Here is a 20,460-nt window from a genome sequence, read left to right as displayed (position 1 = left end):
CATCTGCTGACCCTGAACATCCGTCATCCATCATCATACCATCACCTAGAGCAAGTGAGTGGCATTAGAGTTCCTCGGTGGCTTCCCCTGTCTGTCTGGAGAGAGGCAGAAACGGGGAGAGAACATCTCCAAAGGGGGATTTCATTTGCTCACAGCCCCCAAGAGTCCCTCACTCTCAGACTGGGCAGGGGCTTCTCCAGAGCCATCTCCAGTGTGTTTGGAAAGGTCCCAGCAATGGGGCTCCCAGCCCTTCACTTGTGGGACACTGTTCACCAGGCTTAGAGTCTCTGATCTGGGCCAGACCCTGTGAGCTGCTGAGCATGGAAATCAATGGGGAATGAGGAGGGCCCTGGTCTTCCTGTGCCTAGAGTCTTTGTGACTTTGACGTGGGGAATGGTTTCCCAGGAGAAGTCCGGACTCCTGGGTTCTGTTCCTTCTCTAGCCTGGGCAGGGGAGTGTGGCCTGAGATGACAGGAGGGGGCTGCTTGTCCAGAGTAACCGATGGTCTTTGGGACTGACCCCATTGCTCTAAAAGGATAAGACTACCTGGATATTGCAGCAGCAGCAGGGATTACGAGGGGGAACATTGGGAGCAGATCATGCAATGAACTCCTGCCAGTGTGTGTAGCTTGCACTCCCTGCACTCCTGTAGGGGGAGAAGGGGCTGCTCTGGTTGGAGCAGGGCTGAGGAGGGACCGAAAAGGCCCATAAGTGAAAGGCTGCCTTGACCCCAGACTCACACCTGCTCTGCGCTCGATTCCAGGATGGCCAGGCTCCTGAGGATGTTCAGGAAGAAGGCTCTGCAGGTGGCACCAGAGCCTGAGGGAAGCAGCTGCCATCTTCTCAAGGGGCAGAGCAACCTCTCCATCCCCGCTGGCGGGGAAGCAGCTCCCATCCAGGACAGAAGTGCCCAGCCTTCTGGCGAACAAAACCAGCTCCTGGCGCAAGCGCCGAGCTGGGAGAGGCCTCGACCAGGCCCAGATGGAGCTGGCTCAGGATGTGGTTTCGCAGACAGGACCCAGCCCAGGATGGGTGCCGGGCAAGGAGGCTCTGGGGCTTGTTGTGTGAGCAGCACGGCCCCAGGAGCCCAGCCCTCATTCCCAGCAGGGGGCATCACCCTGCCCAGTCACTGAGGATCTTCCAGCCCCCTCGGGCTAGGAGGTAGAAGATCCCAGTCCCAGCACCAGCAGCTGAGCATGGGACAGCAGCAGTGCCTGGGACTCTGGCAGCAGCGACGCTGATGGACGCTGCTGCTTTCTTCCAGGTGAGGAGCCAGGCTGGGCTCAGGGAGGTGTGAGGATGGGGATCTGAACACCCTGGGCCCAGACACTCTCCCAGTGATATGGCGGGGGGGAGGGTCCTCAGCCCAGGTGTCTGGCCTGAGCCACGTGAACCCCACTGCCACCAGCAGCAGTCACACAGCTGCCCCTGCAGCAAGGGGAACTGAATGGGGGACATCAAGAGCTGCTGCCACTTTGTCCCTTGATGCTTTGGGGCTGGGGGAGTAGGCACCTCCTATGGAGTCCTGAACAGTGGAGGGGGGGCTCTCTGCTATGGGCTTCTGAAGCTGTTGGGGGCTTGTCATAAACAGATAGTTAAAGGTTAATGCCTCTGTCAAGGTTCCTTCCCCACTCTGAACTTTAGGGTACAAATGTGGGAACCTGCATGGACACTTCTAAGCTTAATTACTAGCTTAGATCTGGTAACTCTGCCACCATCCAGAAATTTCAGTGTCTGGAGCACTTCCTGTCCCCCCAAAACTCTCCCCTCCCTGGGTGGCCTTGAGAGACTTCACCAATTCCCTGGTGAATACAGATCCAAACCCCTTGGATCTTAAAACAAGGAGAAATTAACCATCCCCCCTCCTTTCCTCCACCAATCCCTGGTGAGTCCAGATCCAATCCCCTTGGATTTTAAAACAAGGAAAAATCAATCAAGTTCTTAAAAAGAAAGCTTTTAATTAAAGAAGAAAGGTAAAAATCATCTCTGTAAAATTAGGATGGAAAATACTTTACAGGGTAATCAAATTTGTATAGCCCAGAGGAACCCCCTCTAGCCTTAGGTTCAAAGTTACAGCAAGCAGAGGTAAAATCCTCTCAGCAAAAAAGGGACATTTACAAGTTGAGAAAACAAAAATAAGACTAATCTGCCTTACCTGGCTATTACTTACAATTTTGAAACATGAGAGACGGATTCAGAAAGATTTGGAGAGCCTGGATTGACGTCTGGTCCCTCTTAGTCCCAAGAGCGAACAACCCTCAAAAAAAAGAGCACAAACAAAGACTTCCTTCCACCAAGATTTGAAGGTATCTTGTCCCCCCATTGAACCTCTGGTCAGGTGTCAGCCAGGTTTACTGAGCTTCTTAACACTTTACAGGTAAAAGAGGCATTAACCTTAACTTTATGTTTATGACGGCCTCTTTTACCTGTAAAGGCATCATCCTGTTACCTTCTCTCCCTGGTGCAGGGACCTCCAGGGATTCAGAGGAGGAGGAATTGCTGGACATGTCCATAGATGAAGCTGCTTTCAAGGTCATCAGAGAGCAGGTCCAGTGCAGAGAAAAGGTATAAATGTTCCCCACCTGGGCTGGAACCAAGATTGTCCTGTCCCTTCCCAGCATCCCCACCTCCTGCCGAGGGTCTTGTCCATGATGAGCCACCACCCCTAATGGGGCCCTTTTACATCCCAAGATGTGACGCCTTGGCCTTGTCATTCCCTAGCTCAGTGCCTCAATTTCCACTCTTGCCAGCCTGTGCCTATATCCCTGTGGTTTCATGTCCGTGTTGGCGACAGTCCTACCCCCATACTGCACAGTCTAATACCAGCTCTTCTCTCTTGCCAGCACCATGAAACCTGCACTTGAGTCAGACCTAGAGTCCCGCCTCTTAAGAACTGCCCTTCGCTCTGTCTTCACCCTGGGCATGGAGAAAGACACCATCAACTTCCAGGTACATTCTCCTCCTCTTCCAGAGTGGTCCTTGGTCCCTGCTCCCTTGAGTCCCTGGAGCTCCAGATTTAGGGGTGGAGTAGGCAGCGATGGAACAAGCTGCAGGGTTGGATCCTTCCCTCCATAAGATTACCCCTCCCTGGGAGATTTCTTTAGTTCTTTCATTCGTTCTTTCTTGCCTGCTGTGTTTTGCCCAGTTTCCAGCCATAGCAACTTCTACTACTCTTCTGCCTACAAGGCCCTCTGCAGAGACCTGCTAAGCTCATGGATCAAAGATCCAGGTGTCATCAATCCTTGCTAATTGCCTGCAGTGGGATGTGAATGAGAGAGGCCAGAATATGTGTTTGGGGGTCTCACCAGTGCTTCCCAGAGACCCCTCTTCCCATCCTGTGGCAGGCGTAGGCCCAGTTTCCCTAACTCTGACCCATGCTTTGCAGGCTCTGCACAAAGTCATGCCAGAGCTCCTGGAAGCCATGCTGGGGAACCTGCTGGCAGAGTCCCCAGAAGCAGACAGGCTCCACTACATCTTGGAGGTGAGCCCCATAAAGAGGAGTGGGAACCAGTTCTACCTTAACTCTTTGGGGGACTGGTAAGGAGAGACTGGAAGATCCATTTTCTACTCTGTCCTCCTAGCTGGGTCCCCAGTGGGGCATCCTTGGTTGGGGAGGTGAGTGCAATGTGGTGTCATGTCCTGCTTTCTTGAGGGACAGAGGAAGGAGCTGGGACTTCAAGCCAGAGTTCTGCCTGGTTCTGTTGAGCACTAACCATAGGGCCCCTGGTTGTCTTGGGGAATGAGAGTCTGAAAACTCCCCCACCCCCACCCAGCCCCCCATCAACGTCCAGGTACATCCTCCTCCTCTTCCAGAGTGGTCCTTGGTCCCTGCTCCCCCCCAACACAGAGAGAAGAGAAGAGAAGAGGCATGTGCTCCTTCCTAGAGAAGCAGGAGGACCCCAGGGAATCAGCCCTTCTCTCTGATATGCTATGAAATTCCGGGGGGATTATGCTCTCAGTGACTCCCTACATGCCACCAAGAATTTTAGTAGCAGGGAAGGGCAAGGGTTCAGTCTCCTTTCTGGTGAACTGTTCAGGAATCAGGAGTTCTGAGAGGATGGGACCAGCCCCGACACCAAACCTTGTCCCAATCTAGAGCTACCCTGACAAGTTGTGACCTGCAGGATACAAGCTGTGTCCTGGGGGAAAGAATCCCCTTCTAAAGCGCTGTGATCAATGACTCAGCTATTCCCCCCTGCACATAATGTCTCGGGCCCCTCTGGCTGCGGGGGTGGGGCTCATTTCCAAAGCACCACCGGCCCATTGATCCTGACCTGACTCCTTTCCCCACAGCATGTCAACCTCTGGATCGTGTCCAGGGTGTCCCAGGAGAGAGCCAGGGCCATTAGGAGCAGCACAGCCCTGCTCAGATTTGCAGTCACCCTCCCTGAGTTTGACGTAAGTGACCTCTGACCCCAGCTTCCTGACTCCAGACGTAGGCAGGCTGGCTCCAACGGGCTGTAGGATCTGCTGCAGCAGGGGATGTGGATTCGGAGTGTTCCTCTTGGGAAGGCAGAGTCAGAGCAGGGAATGAGATAGGCTTGAGTCAAGTTCTTGTTTTCCTGGTCAAGTGTTGTCCCTGGGCCTTTAAGGGGACCATGCTCCAGCCCCTGCTTGGCATCCCAAAGCAGCTCCTGGCTCCCTTGGCAGCAGAGCAAATGAAGGGTCTATCTCAGGTTCCTGTCCCCCAGCATCTCCTGCAGAGGGACTAAGGGGAAGGAGCCTTCTGGCCCAGGAGGGACAGGGAGTTGACAGGAAAATGCTCCTCTTCTCTCCCTTCCATTAGATCTCAGCAGAGTTCCCTAGGATGAGTCACATGTACATAACATAAGAAGAACATAAGAACGGCCATACTGGCTCAGACCAAAGGTCCATCTAGCCCAGTATCTGTCTACCAACAGTGGCCAATGCCAGGTGCTCCAGAGGGAGTGAAGCTAACAGGCAATGATCAAGTGATCTCTCTCCTGCCATCCATCTCCATCCTCTGATGAACAAAGGCTAGGGACACCATTCTTTACCCTTCTCCTTGAATCTGATTACCCTGTAAAGTTATTTTCCATCCTGATTTTACAGAGATGATTTTTACCTTTCTTTCTTTAATTAAAAAGCCTTCTTTTTTAAGATCCTGATTGATTTTTCTTTGTTTAAGATCCACAAAGGGGTTGGATCTGCACTCACCCCCGCAGCACCATCTGGAAGGAGGGTCCCAACTATGGGAAGGTTTCCCTCTGCTCCTATTGACTGCTCTGCTTCCCTGGGCCTTTCTTCCTCCTCAACAGCACAGAGGCTGTCTGAGCAGAGGTGGCACAATTCTACAGTGTCCCGGAAAGCCTCATTAACATACCTCTCTGGCTCTCTTAGCTCCTCCAGTTCTGCCACCCTGGCCTCCAAAGTCTGTACATGGTCTCTGAGGGCCAGGAGCTCCTTGCACCGACTGCACATATACGCCACCCGCCCACAAGGCAGGTAATCATACGTGCTACACTCAGTGCAATAAACTGGATAGCCCCCACTCTGCTGCTGGGCTTCTGCCTGCACTGTCTCCTAGTTAATGAAAGGGTGGTTTAAAGAAAGGGGTTTTGGAATATAGTTTGGATTATAGGTTTTAAAGGGACTACAGGGGAACAGGTAGGACCGACAAGGGAGCTCCCCCTTCCCACTCCCCTTCCAAACTCCCTTGCAAAACTCCCTGTTAGCAGCCCCTGTTCGCAAGCCCAGCTGGGTCTGTTTGTCAGTGACCCAGACAAGAACATCAGCCGGCAGGCCAGGGAGGGGACTTACCAGCTGCTGCTCCAACAGAGGGGTAAGGAACCCACTGGGACACAGAACCCGATAGGGGACTGAGAGTGACCACAGGTGGATAATGGGACCCCAGACAATTTCTCTCAGACTGACCTCAGCTGGAGGACAAGTCTCTCTCTGCCTCTGTTCTTTTCCACTCCACTGTGCAGCCACCAATAGGATTGGAAGGATACAGAAACTGCAACCAGAATGATCAAAGTGTCTCTCTCTCACTCTCTTCCAGGGCTGACCATACACGAGGCAGAAGATCTGTGGTGCCACTAGTGGCACCAGGACAGCAGGCTCCTGGGCTATAAAAACACAGTCAGGGTGGGGAAGGTAAGGACACTCTGGCAGGGCATGACACAGCACAGGGAGTGGCGCTGGCTGGGGTCCCTGCAGTGGATACCTCCTGGAGACAGGAAAAGAGCGCACTCCTTATTTCCAGCTCAGAGTTCCTCATCCAGCACCCAGTGGGACAGGATGGTGCTAAAGGTCCCACATTGGAACCTCGCTAGTTGCCGTGATTTGAGTGTCTTACATGGAGCCATTGCTACGTGGCATAAGGAGAATCCCCGGGTGGGTGAGTTAATATAGGATTATGGCTCTGGGTGTCTCTCTGCTCCTTGTCCCCCTGGCTGATCCCCAAGTGTCTGAGAGGAGAGCACTGGGTCAGTCGGTCACTATTGCTTGATCAGACCTTTGTTTAATTCCCTGCACCCTGTAGAAGCAGAGAAAGGAGGTGGGATTTTCCCAATTCCATTGCCAGTCACGAAGCAGAATGCCCCAACCTGGGAACTGGGTAGGGGACACAGTGAGCTCCAGAGCCAATATGGACCACATGTGCCTCCCTCATGTCTCCAGACCGGCCAGCGAATGGCAGAGTATCTGGACCTCAGCCACTGTTCCAAAGAAGCACATTGTCACTGACCCAAGTTGAGGCTACTTGCTGCACAAGTAGAAAATCAAAGACCTCCCCCCATCTCACAACTGTGGTGAGAACATCCAAACCTTGGAACACACCATAACCCAGTGCCCCCAGATTGGAGTCAAAGGTGAAATGAGTGATTTCCACAACATCACAGAGGAGACCTTGGAATGGCTCCTGGATCTACAAGCATCTACAAAATGCTGCTCTATAGACGCCACGTGAGAGAGACTGTGTGAGCTTGTCCTGCCTCCCACAAGCTGAATTGCTGCAGCAGAAGAAAAGTTTCCTAAGAGTGTCTGTGATGGGGACAGGGACATGAGTCTCCTTATCCTTGTCAGGTTGCAGATTGGATTCCCTTTGGAAGAAACCAAGGAGCTGCAGAGGCCTTACCCAGCTACTAGAGAAATTCCTAATTTGGGAGGAATAGACCTTTGGTCTGTCAGCTCCAACCCCCCCCCCCCTCCAACACACACACACTCCTCTAGCCACTGAGGTGCAGGAGATCTGTCTGCTGGAAGCAATACAGGGTCCCCTATCATCTCTGTGCACATCATGACCCCTGCAATAAATTGCCCTCCAGAAAGAGCCACTGGAGGCTTTGATCCCTAAGCATCTGCCACCTTTTAATAAAGGGGCTTCCCTGAGCCATGGGACCCTGAAAGCCTCCTGGGGAATGAACTACCTTGGCTACAGCAGCTCTCTTACCCTCCCTTTGGGGCACTAGATGGTGAGGCCATTCTATCTCCAGGACTTGGAGGCTGGCTCTGGGCAATCGGCTAAAGCCTCGTGTCCTGATGGTTTTAGGTCTTCGGAAAATTCTTCTCTGAGGGGCAGAGAAAACACTTCCTCTAGACAGCAATGCTGGCGATCCATGACCCCCTGCTGTGTGTCAGCCAGTCTGGGCTGCTCCTCACATACTCCATCCTGGGGGAAGTCCAGCAACTGATGGGGGACAAGGTAAGCAGCTGCATTAGACTCAAGAGATTGGGGTGGGGCCCAGGCCTCATTCCCATCCTATACCATTCGCTGGCTTGGGAGCAAGGAGCCTAGTGGGGACTTCTGGACTTCATGGACTTCTGTTCTTAGGATGTGATGCTCTGCTATCACTTCTGGGAAGGGCAGGATAGTCTCCTAAGTGCCCTCTGTGAACCTTTCCTGCCCCACAAAGCTGCACCCATTTCCCCATGGCCTAGTGTTCATGTCACCCTAGCTACCACCCAGAATTGCTCTCATCACTGGCAGTCTGGGAGGCGAAGGACTGATGGGTGATGGCAACTGGCCAGGCAGTTCTGAGGCACATGGATGGGGGAAACTTGTCCTGCTGCTGGCAGGGCTAGACCCACTCTAGAGAGAACGGGAGGATTCAGTCAGTAGGGGTTGCTGACCTGCCCTGTTCACCAGGGCTGCCATCCTGTGACTTCAGCATTTGTCACTGGGGTGACTTGTGGAAAGGGCTCAACCTCCCCCCATCCCACTTCACTGCTGCTAGAATCCCTCCTTCCCCCTCCCTGCTCTACCTGGGTGGATGGAGATAGGGGTGGAGAGGAGGATTCTATGAACTTGAGCGGTGTTCCCAGGTAGGTTGGACATGGAACAGCTGTCAGGGGCACTGAGGGGGAGGTGGCAGGAGCTAACCCTACAAGGAGGGGGGTTGGCATTGGAGGTCACTAGAGAGGACAACAAACCTCCATCCTGGGGATCAAGAGGGTGAATCTACCACTCAGACATGAGCAGCTGCTGGGTGGAAAGGGTGCTGGTTCCAGGTGCTCTTAATCCTCCCTGATTCCTGGGCAGTGTCTCAGTCTCTGACATGTTCTCGTTCCCCTGCAGCTGGAGGATGTCACAGCCAAGGTGATGTGTCAGCTCCGCCTAATCCGGCACTTGCACCAGGTGCGCGAGGCGCTGCAAGGACTGCACCTCATCTGATGCCCTTAAAGGTTCCCCTCCCATGTTCAGCAACTCCCGCTCCCTGCTGCAGGTACTGCTGTGTCTCACTGTAAATGGGGAGCTAGCGGAAGGGGAAATGGAGGCTCCTGTCACTGACAGAAACTGTCTCCCCTCTCTGTAGACCAGGGTCCTTCCCTCTGACTCCAAATTTCTTTCATTTCTGGCATGAGCTCTTCCCCTCACTCCCATAGCCCTCCCTTCTTTCCTTGCTCTGACCCCCATCCCATTTCCTGTGCTCTCAGGCAGAGATTTCCCTGCCCATATGGTGCAGAAGGACCTTTGTGCCAGAGTTACAGACTGTCTTCCCAACTGAAGCTCAGGAAGCTCCACATTTGAGGAGGTGAGGATGGGACAGAGGCTCAGGGCCTGCTTCACCTCCTGCCCTTTATTCTTCCTTTGGCCCTTCTATGGGCTCTCAGAGGGTAACATGAATAGGAACCTCCTCTCCACCTGTCTTCTGGGCCCTGGGGTATGTGACAGCCTCCCAGATGGGTGCAGTCAGAAGCTGAGCTACCTCAGGGAGCAGTGGGGACAGGTCACCTTGTCCTATGTAACCAAGCAGTGCTAGTTCTCAAAGAGGCTGAGAGGGAAGACCCCGCTCCCTCATGGAGGTAAGAGCCATTTACTTCTTTGGGCATATGGGTCTCCTGGGGGAGAAATGAGATCCTTGCTGCATAGCCTAGTTGGGAGCTTCCCCCATCCCTGGGACAGAGACATCTCAATCAATGTATCAGTCTTGTTTTTTTCCTAGCAAGAGGCTCCCCAGAGATGTCCTCAAACCTGTTCTCCTGGGAGCATTTCTGGGAGGAGGCTCCCATCCCTCAGTCTCCAACTCCATCATGCAGTCTCATTCACATAACATCTCCACTCTCCAGCTCCACTTCCTGCAGCAGGACAAACAAACTTTCAGCTCCTAGAGACCTGACTCTGACCTCCTTCTGATTAGCAATGGGGTTCACCATTCCCTCAACAAACCTGTCAGCATCTGAATGATGGATGTCAGAGTCACCAGAACCAGCAAAACTCCAACAGCAGCCAGTCGAGCCTTTGTAAACTCAGCCCCTCTGGAAACCAGGTCTGAACTGGAGAGGTCTGAACTCATGGACTCATAGACTTTAAGGTCAGAAGGGACCATTATGATCATCTAGTCTGACCTCCTGCACAATACAGGCCACAGAATCTCACCCACCCACTCTTGTAATAACCCCTAACCTACGTCTGAACTACTGAAGTCCTCAAATAATGGTTTAAAGACTTTAAGGTGCAGAGAATCCTCCAGCAAGTGAATCGTGCCCTATACTGCAGAGGAAGGTGAAAAACCTCCAGGGACTCTGCCAATCTGCCCTGGAGGAAAATTTCTTCCCGAGCCCAAATATGGTGATCAGCTAAACACTGAGCATGTGGGCAAGACTCACCTGAACCCAATAAGAGCAGGACTGGGCAGAGCAGGTCTGTAACAGGGAAAGAACAGTGCTTTCCCCTGGGCTGCAGAGACTGGGGCTTAGCCAAACTGATTACAGAATGAGTCCTACCTCAGAGGGACCAGGTATTGGCCCTGAAATAACCAGACTTCAGCGGCAATAAAGCCTAGCTGGGCTATGAACTGGAATGAGAACTAGGTAGGAAGTTGAAAGCAGCAAGGAAAGCCTAGACGGGAACTTGAGAAGAGAGGTAGGATGTGCCCAGGGAAACCTGCAGCAAAGAGAAAAGAGCAGACCTAGCTGTTGAGTACAGAGTCCTGGGCTGCCATCAGTGTCAGGGTGGGACTGGGTTCCTCTACTGGCCCCAAAGAAGGGGACAAACATGCACCCAGAGTGGGTTACCAAGCCCTTCTCTGGGAAGATCTTTTTGGACTTTCAGTGTGTGATAAGCTGAGCTCTAGAAGCGTGGACTAAAGGTGGTGAGCTGGCCAGAGGGCCGAATTACCAGGCAGAGAGACTGCCATGGTGCTGGAGTGACCATCGATGGAGGACCAGAGGGCACCTAACAATGAGTAGATTCATTTATTATTGGCATAGTCAGCAGGATTGAATTTCCCTGTTATCCGTGAGGGCTCATGGAAGTCTTGGTTACTGAAGGAAGGTCCATCCCCCCAAGTGGGATTTCCCATTTGAGTTCCAGGGACCGGTTAAGCAGCCAAGGCAGGTCTCAGGATTTCTCCAGCAACTCCTACAAACCCAACAGAAGCAGAAGGAAGTGCAGGCAGAGCTACAGATGCAGCTGGTAATCCTGAGGGAGCAGCAGCAATAACTGTCAGAGATCCTGCAAAGGGAAATCAACCTGCTACGCCCATGGACAAAAACAGCAGACTCAGAGAGCATGCTGGGGCTGTGCTGAGAAGTTAGCCCAGGAGAGCAGGGCATGAGAAAGTGTACAAGCATAGCCTAATGTCATGATGGGAACAAAAGTTCTTTGGTTTGGGTGCAGAGAAGCAGGCCATATCGAAAGACCTAGTCTGCATAGGAAATTCCTGAGTGGCAAAAGGAGGGGCCAGGGCCCCAAGAAGGTAGAAAGAAAGGAGAAGGTGTCCTCTTGGACAAAGACACATGAGGCAGGCTAGGTGGAAATGGCAGGAATGGCCATGGCCCTTGCAGACCTTCCCCCAACATACCCTGTCGGGTGCTGCAGGGAGGTGAAGGATGAAATGGTTGGCACATAGATGAATCAGGCACAAGAGTTGAGCAGTGGTGTGTGCTCAGACCCTGACGGAAAAGGTTTTGGGGGATGCAGCAGCAGTAGAAAAAAGGCTACAGGAGAAGCTAGTGGCTTCAGAACAAGACTCTGCAAGCAGTTGTTAATGAGAATGAGTGGCTGCAGGAAGAACACTGGGATACTGCAGAAGAGAAGGATGGCCTCTGAGCTCTGGTGAGCAAGCTGGCTGGGGAGCTGGAGATGCCGTGCCCCCAGGCTCTACGAGTGCATAGCTGGTGACAGCAATGAGATGGCGAAGGATGAATACTGGACAAGAGTAGAACTTACCCCTGGGTTGGGCCAGATTTTAAGGAGGAGGGTATATAACAGGGTAGCTTGGCCTGTGGCTGCAAAGCCTGGAGGTAGGCCAAATTGATGACCAAGTGAGCCCCACCTGAGAGGAAACAAGGGAAAACAGCACCAAAAGTACAGAAGCAGACCTAGCTGTTAAGTATATGGCCTTTGGGCCAAAACCTGGAGTCCAGGGTAGGACTGGATTCTCCCACTGTCCCTAAGGAAGGGGATATAGAAGACCATAGAAACCCAAGAAGGGCAGGCCAAGCCGAAATCAGGCTGAGGAAGAGCTCCCCACAAGGGTGGAAGGCCTTGTTACTGTTCAAGACATTTTTGGACTTTGTTTGGAAGGAGCATGACCCAGGAAGGAGTGGACTAAAGGACAGTCACCTGGTTGGAGGGCTGAGTTCCCAGCCGACAAACTGCAAGAGTGACTATAAACAGGGTTGCTAGCCTAGCTAGAAAGCTGTGAGTGAACTCTGGTACAAACTTGCTTCCATTATGGAAACAGCCTGGTATTGGAGAGTGGGTGGGGAGACCAGGGAGATAGGAGGGGTTACTGAGGCTGGAGTGGGGAGAAGCTGTGGGGCTGGGAGGGAAAGGACATGGCCCAGCTTGTGGGAGGGATCCTGCTGGCTGTGTCTGGAGCACTGTGTAGCCTCTTCTATGGGAAGTTGCCATGGGTCAGTGGGGCCTGAATCTCTCATGCTCCTTTGTTCTCTTTGGCTTCACAGGAGATGTCTGGTGAACTACCTGTGGACTCTGTGCCCAGCACCACTCCGAAATTATTCGCTACCTTCAAAGACACAGGGCACAGCTCAGCCTGTTAGGTAGGCTGGAGACTCACACTTCACTCAAACACACAACACTGAGGTGCTTGGGGAATCATAGTAACAAAGAAGAGATTTAAGTGATACTAAGCAATAGAAAGAGACAAATTTCAAACAGACTAACAAAACAAAACACACTTTGTAGTGACTAAAACTGAATCTTAAGAGTCACCATCTTGGCCTTAGCAGTTTCCAGACTAACATTTCAGCTTTCCTAACAGACCTTATTTGATGTCCCCGTACAGTACAAAAATTCTCTGTTGAATCTGCTGATCTGATAGCTTAGCCTTTTGGTTTCAGACCCTCTGTTCTCCTTCTGGGGTGCCTGGACACTGATTGTAACATCTCTCTTCCAGTCTCTGTCCCAGCCTCTTACACAGATGTATGCTGCAGTCAGCCCAGCTCAGAGAGCAGTGGGGAGAGATGATCTCATCTTGTCAAACCAAGCAACATGGTTCTCATTGAGGCTTAGATGGAAGATCCCATGCATTTCCTGGAGGTCAGAACTGTTCACTGTTCTGGGCACTTGGGGCTGTTGCAACAAAGAGGGGGCTCCTGTTACATAGCCTAGTTGTCATCATGACTTTGTTTTTTTATTCTCAGAGGATGTGTCCAGGATCCTGGAGATTATTTCCTGCAGGAGGTTTGAGCAGGGACAAATCACTCACTGTCATGACCCATGGGTCATTAACCCAGGTCTGCAGGGTTCATGGGAGCAGCCATACTCCAGCATGCCACCAGGAAGCCTACTAAAAACTGCTTACCTAGGACTTACGAAGTCCAGACCCAGTTTGAGGCTCCATCCCTGAGGCCTACTGGCAGAGTCCCAGAGCAGCTAATCGGCCCCCCGGGACCTCCTTAAACCAACAGCAGGAACAAGAAGCTGTCTGAACACCCGAGCTCCCCTGTCTTCTGGACCACGTGTTAGCTGTTCCTGCTCCCACTCCCCAGGCTTGATTTCCTGGCATCCTGACTTGCTGTGAGTCATCTGATTTTGAGGATCTGAACACAATTTGGTCTTTTGCTTCTGCTCTTCCAGTATCCTGACCCAGCTGACTCTCGACTCCTGTCTTCTGAGTATGGACTCTGCCTCTGACCACTAGGTCTGGCTGACCAGCATCCAGCCATGACACTGACTTTTCTACGATTCCTCCAATGCCCTTTTCTGCTCTCCAGCTCTGCTCTCCCAGCAAGACACACCAATCCCTTGGCTCCCAAAGTCCTAGTTGCTGCTATTCAAGGGCTCAGGAGTAGTGCTTGTATTGCCCCCTCTCCCACCACAGCTGCTTTTCCTGTGGCAATCTCCCTAGAGTAGAGAAGAAATCTGCTCTTCTCTTAGAATCAGTCCTGGCAGCAATTCAGGAAGTCATAGAAGGACGGTCTGCTAAGCTCCCTCTGCCACTGTCAGAGACCATTACTGGTGGGTGTCAAGTGACTTCGCAGGCAGCTCCTTGAGAAACTCCTAGGGGCAGGGTAGTCGTGTTTCACAGTGACCTCTGAAAGCCATGCAAAGAGTGCCGCATTGAAGAGACTCTCCTGCTGTAACAAAGGGTTTCTGTTCTCCTACATAATCAGACAGTGAGACCAGTTTGCAGCATGTGAAAGAGCTGTTTGGTGATGAGCTGGAGGATTCACCATATAGGTGGCAGCAGTGGCAGATCCTGGAGTCCCTATGGTAGGGTTACCATCCGTCCAGATTTTCCCGGACATGTCAGGATTTTTGTTTTTTAAATAGCTGTCTGGGAGGAATTTGTAAAAATCCAAAAAGGTCCAGGATTTCCCTCCTAATGCAGAGCATGATGCAGCCTACATGATGGCCGGGTTGGATTGAGCCACTCGCATCTGGGCCTCCAGCAGTCAGAGCCCCTCCCCTGCTCCCCCCATCACCTGCAACCTCAGCACACCACGCCAGCAGCGCTCTGTGGGGGCAGGGCTGTGCGGTCTGCGGGGGAGCGCAGCACTGTATCTGGCTCTGCACACCAGACACACTGCTCTAAGCTGCATGGTAAGGGGGGCGGGGGGTTGAAGAAAGGGCATGGGGTCCCAAGGGACAGTCAGGGGACAGGGAGCATGGGGATTGGATGGGTCAGGAGTTCTGGGGGGAGTCTGTCAAGCAAGGGGTGTGGAGGGCAATCAGGGGACAGGGAGCAGGGGTGGTTGGATGGGTCGTGGGTTCTGGAAGGAGCCTGTCAGGGGACAGGGGTGTGGAGAGAGGTCAGGGCAGTCAGGGGATAGGGAGCAGGGGGGGCTGGATGGATCAGGCGTTCGGGGGGGAGCCTGTCAGGGGATGGAGGGTGTGGAGAGGGGTCAGGGCAGTCAAGGGACAGGGAACAGGGGGGTTGGATGGGTCGGGGGTTCTGGCGGGGAGGGTAAATTAACCATGATTCCAGGGGCTACTTCAGCACCTGAAAACTCTAGTGTTTTGGCAGATAACTTAGCAATTAGCTAACAGGAGCCCTGTATCTAATTCCTTTATAAAAGAAAGAAAGAAAATTAAATCAATATTAGACCCACTGAGCTCTAATACTAACGTGGTCTGACATCTTGTAGAAAATCACTTTAGGGATTGTTAATGTATATTCTTAATGTATATTCCTACTTTGTTACTAACTCTATAGAGAGAGACCCTGCCAGGATTCCTGGGTTCTATCCCAGCTCTAGGAAGGGAATGGGGTCTAGTGGGTTACAGTGGGGGGCAGATACAGCTCAGTTATATATAAGAACATCAGAGCGGCCATAGTGGTCAGATCAATGGTCCATATAGTCCAGTATCCTGTCTTCAAACAGTACCAATACTGGGTGCTTCAGAGGGAATGAACAAAACACACAATCACCAAGTCGTCCAATCCTAGCTTCTGGCAAACAGAGGGGAGGAACATGCAGACCATGGTGTTCCATCCCTGCCCATCCTGGCTAATAGCCATTGATGGATCTATTCTCCAGGAACTTATCTACCTCTTCTTTGAACCCTCTAACAGTTTTGGCCTTCACAACACAGAGTTCCATGGCTTGATTCTGAGGAAATACCTTCTTTTGCTTGTTTTAAATCTGCTACCTATTAATTTCATTGGCTCACCCTTAGTTCTTCTGTTATATGAATGAGTAACTAAAATTCCTAATTATTTTCTCCACACAATTAATGATTTCATAGACCTCTATCATATCCTCCCTTAGTCATATCTTTTCCAATATGAAAAGTCCCAGTCTTTTTAATCTCTCCTCATACAAAAGTTATTCCACATGCCTAATCATTTCTGTTGCCCTTCTCTGTACTTTTTTGAGATAGGTTGACCAGATGTCCCGTTCTTTTGGAACCAAAGGAGGGAAATGTGGCTGAATGTTGCAATTGGTCTCAAGTTTAGCCACAAGGACAGGATTATCCATTTCCTTCCATTAGATGCCAGGGGTCTGGAGCAGTGCACCGGAAGGGGGGTGTGTATAGGGAGGGGTAGCTGGGCAGGAATGAGCAGGATGAATAGGTGTGGGATATGGGAGTGGGTTGAGTGTGTCACCGTACAGGGCAATGGCACCTGTATTCCCCTTCTGTGATCCAGCAAGGGACCCACGCTAGACTTTCAGATCTCCAGCCTTCACATCTCCTGGGCAGACACATTAGTCTCTCCCTCCTGACCGGGGTATTTCCAGGCTTCTTAGGTCCCTCTCTATACTGTCACCACCCAACAAAGTCAGACTGCCTAAGCCAGCCTGCTCTGCTTTGCTTTCTCTTCAAAGGCTATGAATAGGGTAATTGCCACAGTTAAGTTACCACCCAGCTCTGTCTAGGAAAGCACGTTTATTTTTGAGATAAAAGCATTACAGAGAAAATATATTAAAAACAATAAAAGAACCTACACACATACTAATAAACTGACCAGAGATCACTAATTGTCACAGTCCACTACTGACCAGATCTCACACATTCACACTGGCTGCCATGGGCCCCCTACAGGCCATTCCACTATGTGGAGGATTCCCAAGGCACAGTGTACCCCAGTCATGCCCCCTTCCTCACACAACCCTTATCCCTGACACACCTTGTACGGTAAGGCACTGAGCTAGCTCTGCAAACCAAGTGGGGATACCCCAGCACTAGATAGGGAGTTCTCAGCTGGCGCGTTAGGGCAGTTTTTAGGCTAGGCCTGGTTCCACTATCTTTGAGATGAGCTCAGTCCCCATTAATGTGCAGCCAATGGAGACTCCCAGGCACTGTTTGCAAGGGGGGGTTGTGCCAGCCTTAGTGTCCTGTACAACTCCCACTTAGAGCAGTTGCTCAAATGTTCCTCTCTAGCTTCAGTGTGGTCTTCCCTTCATCTTCGCTTCCTGGTCTAGGCATTGCACAGTCTCACTGTTAGACAGCTGCTGTCTTTTGCCCTTGAGGTGGCTGCACTTCAGTAGAAGGAGAGATTTCTGAGTGCTGATCAGTTTGGGATCCTTTGGAATGAGAAGCGCCTGTGTACAAATGTTGACACTCATTGCTGTTTTATCTTGTTTAAGGTATAACGGACCATCACCTGGTGATGCACCAGCTGCGATGTAACGGTGTGCTGGAAGGCATCCGGATTTGTAGGAAGGGGTTCCCAAGCAGAATCCTATACATTGACTTTAAACAAAGGTGTGTCTTTAATTATTACAATGAGTGACAGTATGGCGGTGCCTACAACCCAATCAAGGATCAGGGCCCATTGAGGTAGGGCCCAACACAGTTGACAATCCCTGCCCCAGGGAGTTGACAATGTACATGTCAGGATGCAACAGGTGAACGAAACAGACAAATTCTTATCCTTATTTGTGTTTAGCCTTAGATTATTTCTATTACTGCTGTGTCTAGAGACCTCTCCCATTTGGGATGAGAGGTAAATAGGATCTGTCACACCACTTCAGACTCTCCCTAGACTGGTATCTCATCTCCTGTCAGACTAGATCAGATTATTGGTCCATCCAAGCCACTGTCCTGCCACAGAAATGGCCAGTTACTGATGCTTCAAAGGAAGGTGAAAAAAAGTCTTTAATGTAATTAATTAGATTTATAAATAGCTCTTATCAAACATGTCTGAATGTGTATGCAAAAATACACACGAATCACATAGCACAGTAACAGTTGGCCAGCATCAAACCCATAACCCACCATAAGAAACTCAGCCAAGCCCATCCCTGCAGTCAGAGCTTCTGCAAAGAGATGACTCTTGCTGCATGCACTGACAGCCAGCAGACTTGGGCCCTCTGGTACAAGTGAATTCTAGTGTCAAGGACTCCTCATTGAAAATGCCCTGTCCGCTACACCTGATATTTAATCCAGCAGGTCACAGTTTCCATGCCAGCTGCAGAGAAAACTGTGTTCCAGTAGCCAATTGGCTACTTAAATGTAGTTGGGATCTAGTGGGGACACCTAAACTGCACTTCAGTACAAGCACTTTCTTTGGTTTTGTTAGCAATTAAAATAGGCAAGTAAATCCAAGTGTGCAAAGATTCCATATATAAAGGAGCAGTGCTGTATGTGGGGGAAACCCCTCAAAATTCCTGCAGAGGAACAATCTGTCCTTAGGCATGAGACAGGACTACCCCAATCAGGCTGTTATCTTACAGAATGCACAGACTATTAACAGCAGTCAGACAATTATACAGGCCGTTTTTTATCCAAGCCATAGTATTTTCCTGGGTGACTTTGTGGGCAGAGAGTTCCACAAGCTATGTATTCATTCTGAAAAGAAGTATTTTCCTTTGGTGCTTTTAAATTTACTTCCCTTTTAAAGTCATTGAGTGTCCCCTTGTTCTGGTTTATGTAACAGGGTAAAAAAGAAAGTACTGGACAGTTCTCACTGTGTCCTTCCTAACTGGTGGTGCTAATGACCCACATAAGAACACAGCCAGCAAATTCCAGTGGAGAATGAGTGAGTTATATGTGGTCCCTGTCATAATGTTCAGTTCACCCACAGTTTGCATAGTCAAAGCCCTCTTGATGTTAAACAGCATATTCAATGACCTACAAGCAACTGACCTTCCTCTCGCTCTGCAGTGTCCTGCTTATTATAAGTGTACTCCTGACCCTGTCTAAAACTAGTGTCCTGCTGCTTCTGTCCCCACAGATACAAAATCCTGAATGCCTCAGCCCTTCCCGAAGGCCAGTTCATTGACCGTAAGAATGCTCCAGAAAAGCTTCTCTCCTCCATTGATGTCAATCACAATCAGTACAGATTAAGCCACAGTAAGGCAAGGCTCATATGTAGAGGTGAGCAGGCACCTCCATCTGGGGAGGGGCAGCGTGACACATGACAATAAGCAGCGGGGAAAATTCATGAATACTGCACCAAACTAGAGCCTGAGATTTGATTTGCTATTTTCACACTCTTCTTGTATTCATTTCTTATAAACACTAAGGTAGGAAGTCCAGTTCTACAACTGTTCATAGAAAACAAAACCCAAGTTCACCGTCAAATGAGGAAACAAACTCCAGTAGGGGTGAGAGCAAAAGAAGAAGGCTGCCACCTGCAGGGCTGTGTGTGCAGCTGGTCTCTGAGCTCTGCTAACAGCAATGCCATATTGCCACAACAAGAGCCATGCTGGTTGTGCCCTTGTTAGATCTGGTGTCTGCACTCAGCCCAAACATGCCCTTCTGGGCAGACTTGTTTCTCCCTCCATGGCTTCCTCTCTCCTTCACTGTGTCTGAGCTGGTGTGCAGGAAAGCAACAACACACCTGACATGCAGGTTCCATGGCTTGGATGTCCCAGACCCATGCAAAACATTGCCTTTTAATGGGTGAGACAAACTCTAGGCAATTTGCAGAAAACCTGCTTTGCTTTCCCTCCATGAGCTCATAGGTGGCAGGAGCAGGAGCCTTTGGCCACAGGGCATTTTGATTTTTGGAAGAGCCTCCCATGGTCCATGGTAGTTGCTTTGATATGCTGCAAAAATTGAAAATAAACCCTGGAAAATGGAACATTCCAGCCCCACTACTCTCATCAGCAGCTTCTTGGGATGTAGACAGTATCTGCACAGGGGGAAGGACAGGTGGGGGGCACAGGACGCAGTCACTACTACAGTTAACAGCACTTATGGAAGACATCTCTGTATGTTTCTCTGGCAATGTGCAGTCCAGTTTATTGTGTGACTGCTCAGCAGGCGTGATGAGCTGCAGTGGGTAGTGTTTGGGTGAGCAACAGAACAGAAAGAGCTGTTATGAATTCATGAGCATTGCTGTAGTAATATCATTTCTCTCCCCCTTTGCTTACCAAGATCATTTTTGGCTTTGAACAGAGCCGGAGAAAACTACTTGGCTGGCTCCTAAGTCACCTTGCTGCCAGGGGGATGCTAGTGCCCTACCCTGATAACTCATTAGTGGCTGTCAGCTTCAGCTCCCGAGCCAGATATGGCATTATCATAGGGCTTTGCTTTAGTAATTTGAGTGTCATGAGATTACGGAGGGCCCTGAGAGCATGAGAGCAGAGCTAGAGTGACATGGGGAGCAGGCTTACACAGTATTCTTGCCGGCAAGTTAAAGAACTATGGACTATAAGGTGGATAGAAAGCTGGCTAGATCGTCAGGCTCAACGGGTAGTGATCAACGTCTCCATGTCTAGTTGGCAGCTGGATTCAAGCGGAGTGCCCCAAGGGTCAGCCCTGGGGCTGGTTTTGTTCAATCTTCATTAATGATCTGGAGGATGGCGTGGACTGCACCCTCAGCAAGTTTGCAGATGACACTACACTTGGAGGAGTGGTAGTAGATATGTTGGAGGGTAGGGATAGAATACAGAGGGCCCTAGACAAATTAGAGGATTAGGCCAAAAGAAACCTGATGAGGTTCAACAAGGACAAGTGCAGAGTCCTGCACTTAGGACAGAAGAATCCCATTCACTGTTACAGACTAGGAACCAGGCTAGGAAGCAGTTCTGCAGAAAAGGACCTAGGGGTTACAGTGGATGAGAAGCTGGATATGAGTCAACAGTGTGCCCTTGTTGCCAAGAAGGCTAATGGCATTTTGGGCTGTATAA

General features: G+C 50.8%; 1 long non-coding RNA gene across 1 annotated transcript in view; it reads right to left on the bottom strand.

The window, feature by feature from the left end:
- Positions 1 to 1,938: 1,938 nt before the first annotated feature.
- LOC142047658 (uncharacterized) overlaps positions 1,939 to 20,460 on the bottom strand; it is a 370,347-nt gene continuing 351,825 nt past the window's right edge. The window contains exon 2 of the long non-coding RNA XR_012656917.1: positions 1,939 to 2,257. This is a non-coding gene — a long non-coding RNA (uncharacterized LOC142047658). The remainder of the gene's footprint in view (positions 2,258 to 20,460) is intronic.

This window comes from Chelonoidis abingdonii, chromosome 13, assembly GCF_003597395.2.
Source record: "Chelonoidis abingdonii isolate Lonesome George chromosome 13, CheloAbing_2.0, whole genome shotgun sequence".
Classification (NCBI taxonomy): domain Eukaryota; kingdom Metazoa; phylum Chordata; order Testudines; family Testudinidae; genus Chelonoidis; species Chelonoidis abingdonii.
The sequence above is the reverse complement of the archived record's forward strand: the minus strand, read 5'-3'. Positions and strand labels throughout refer to the sequence as shown.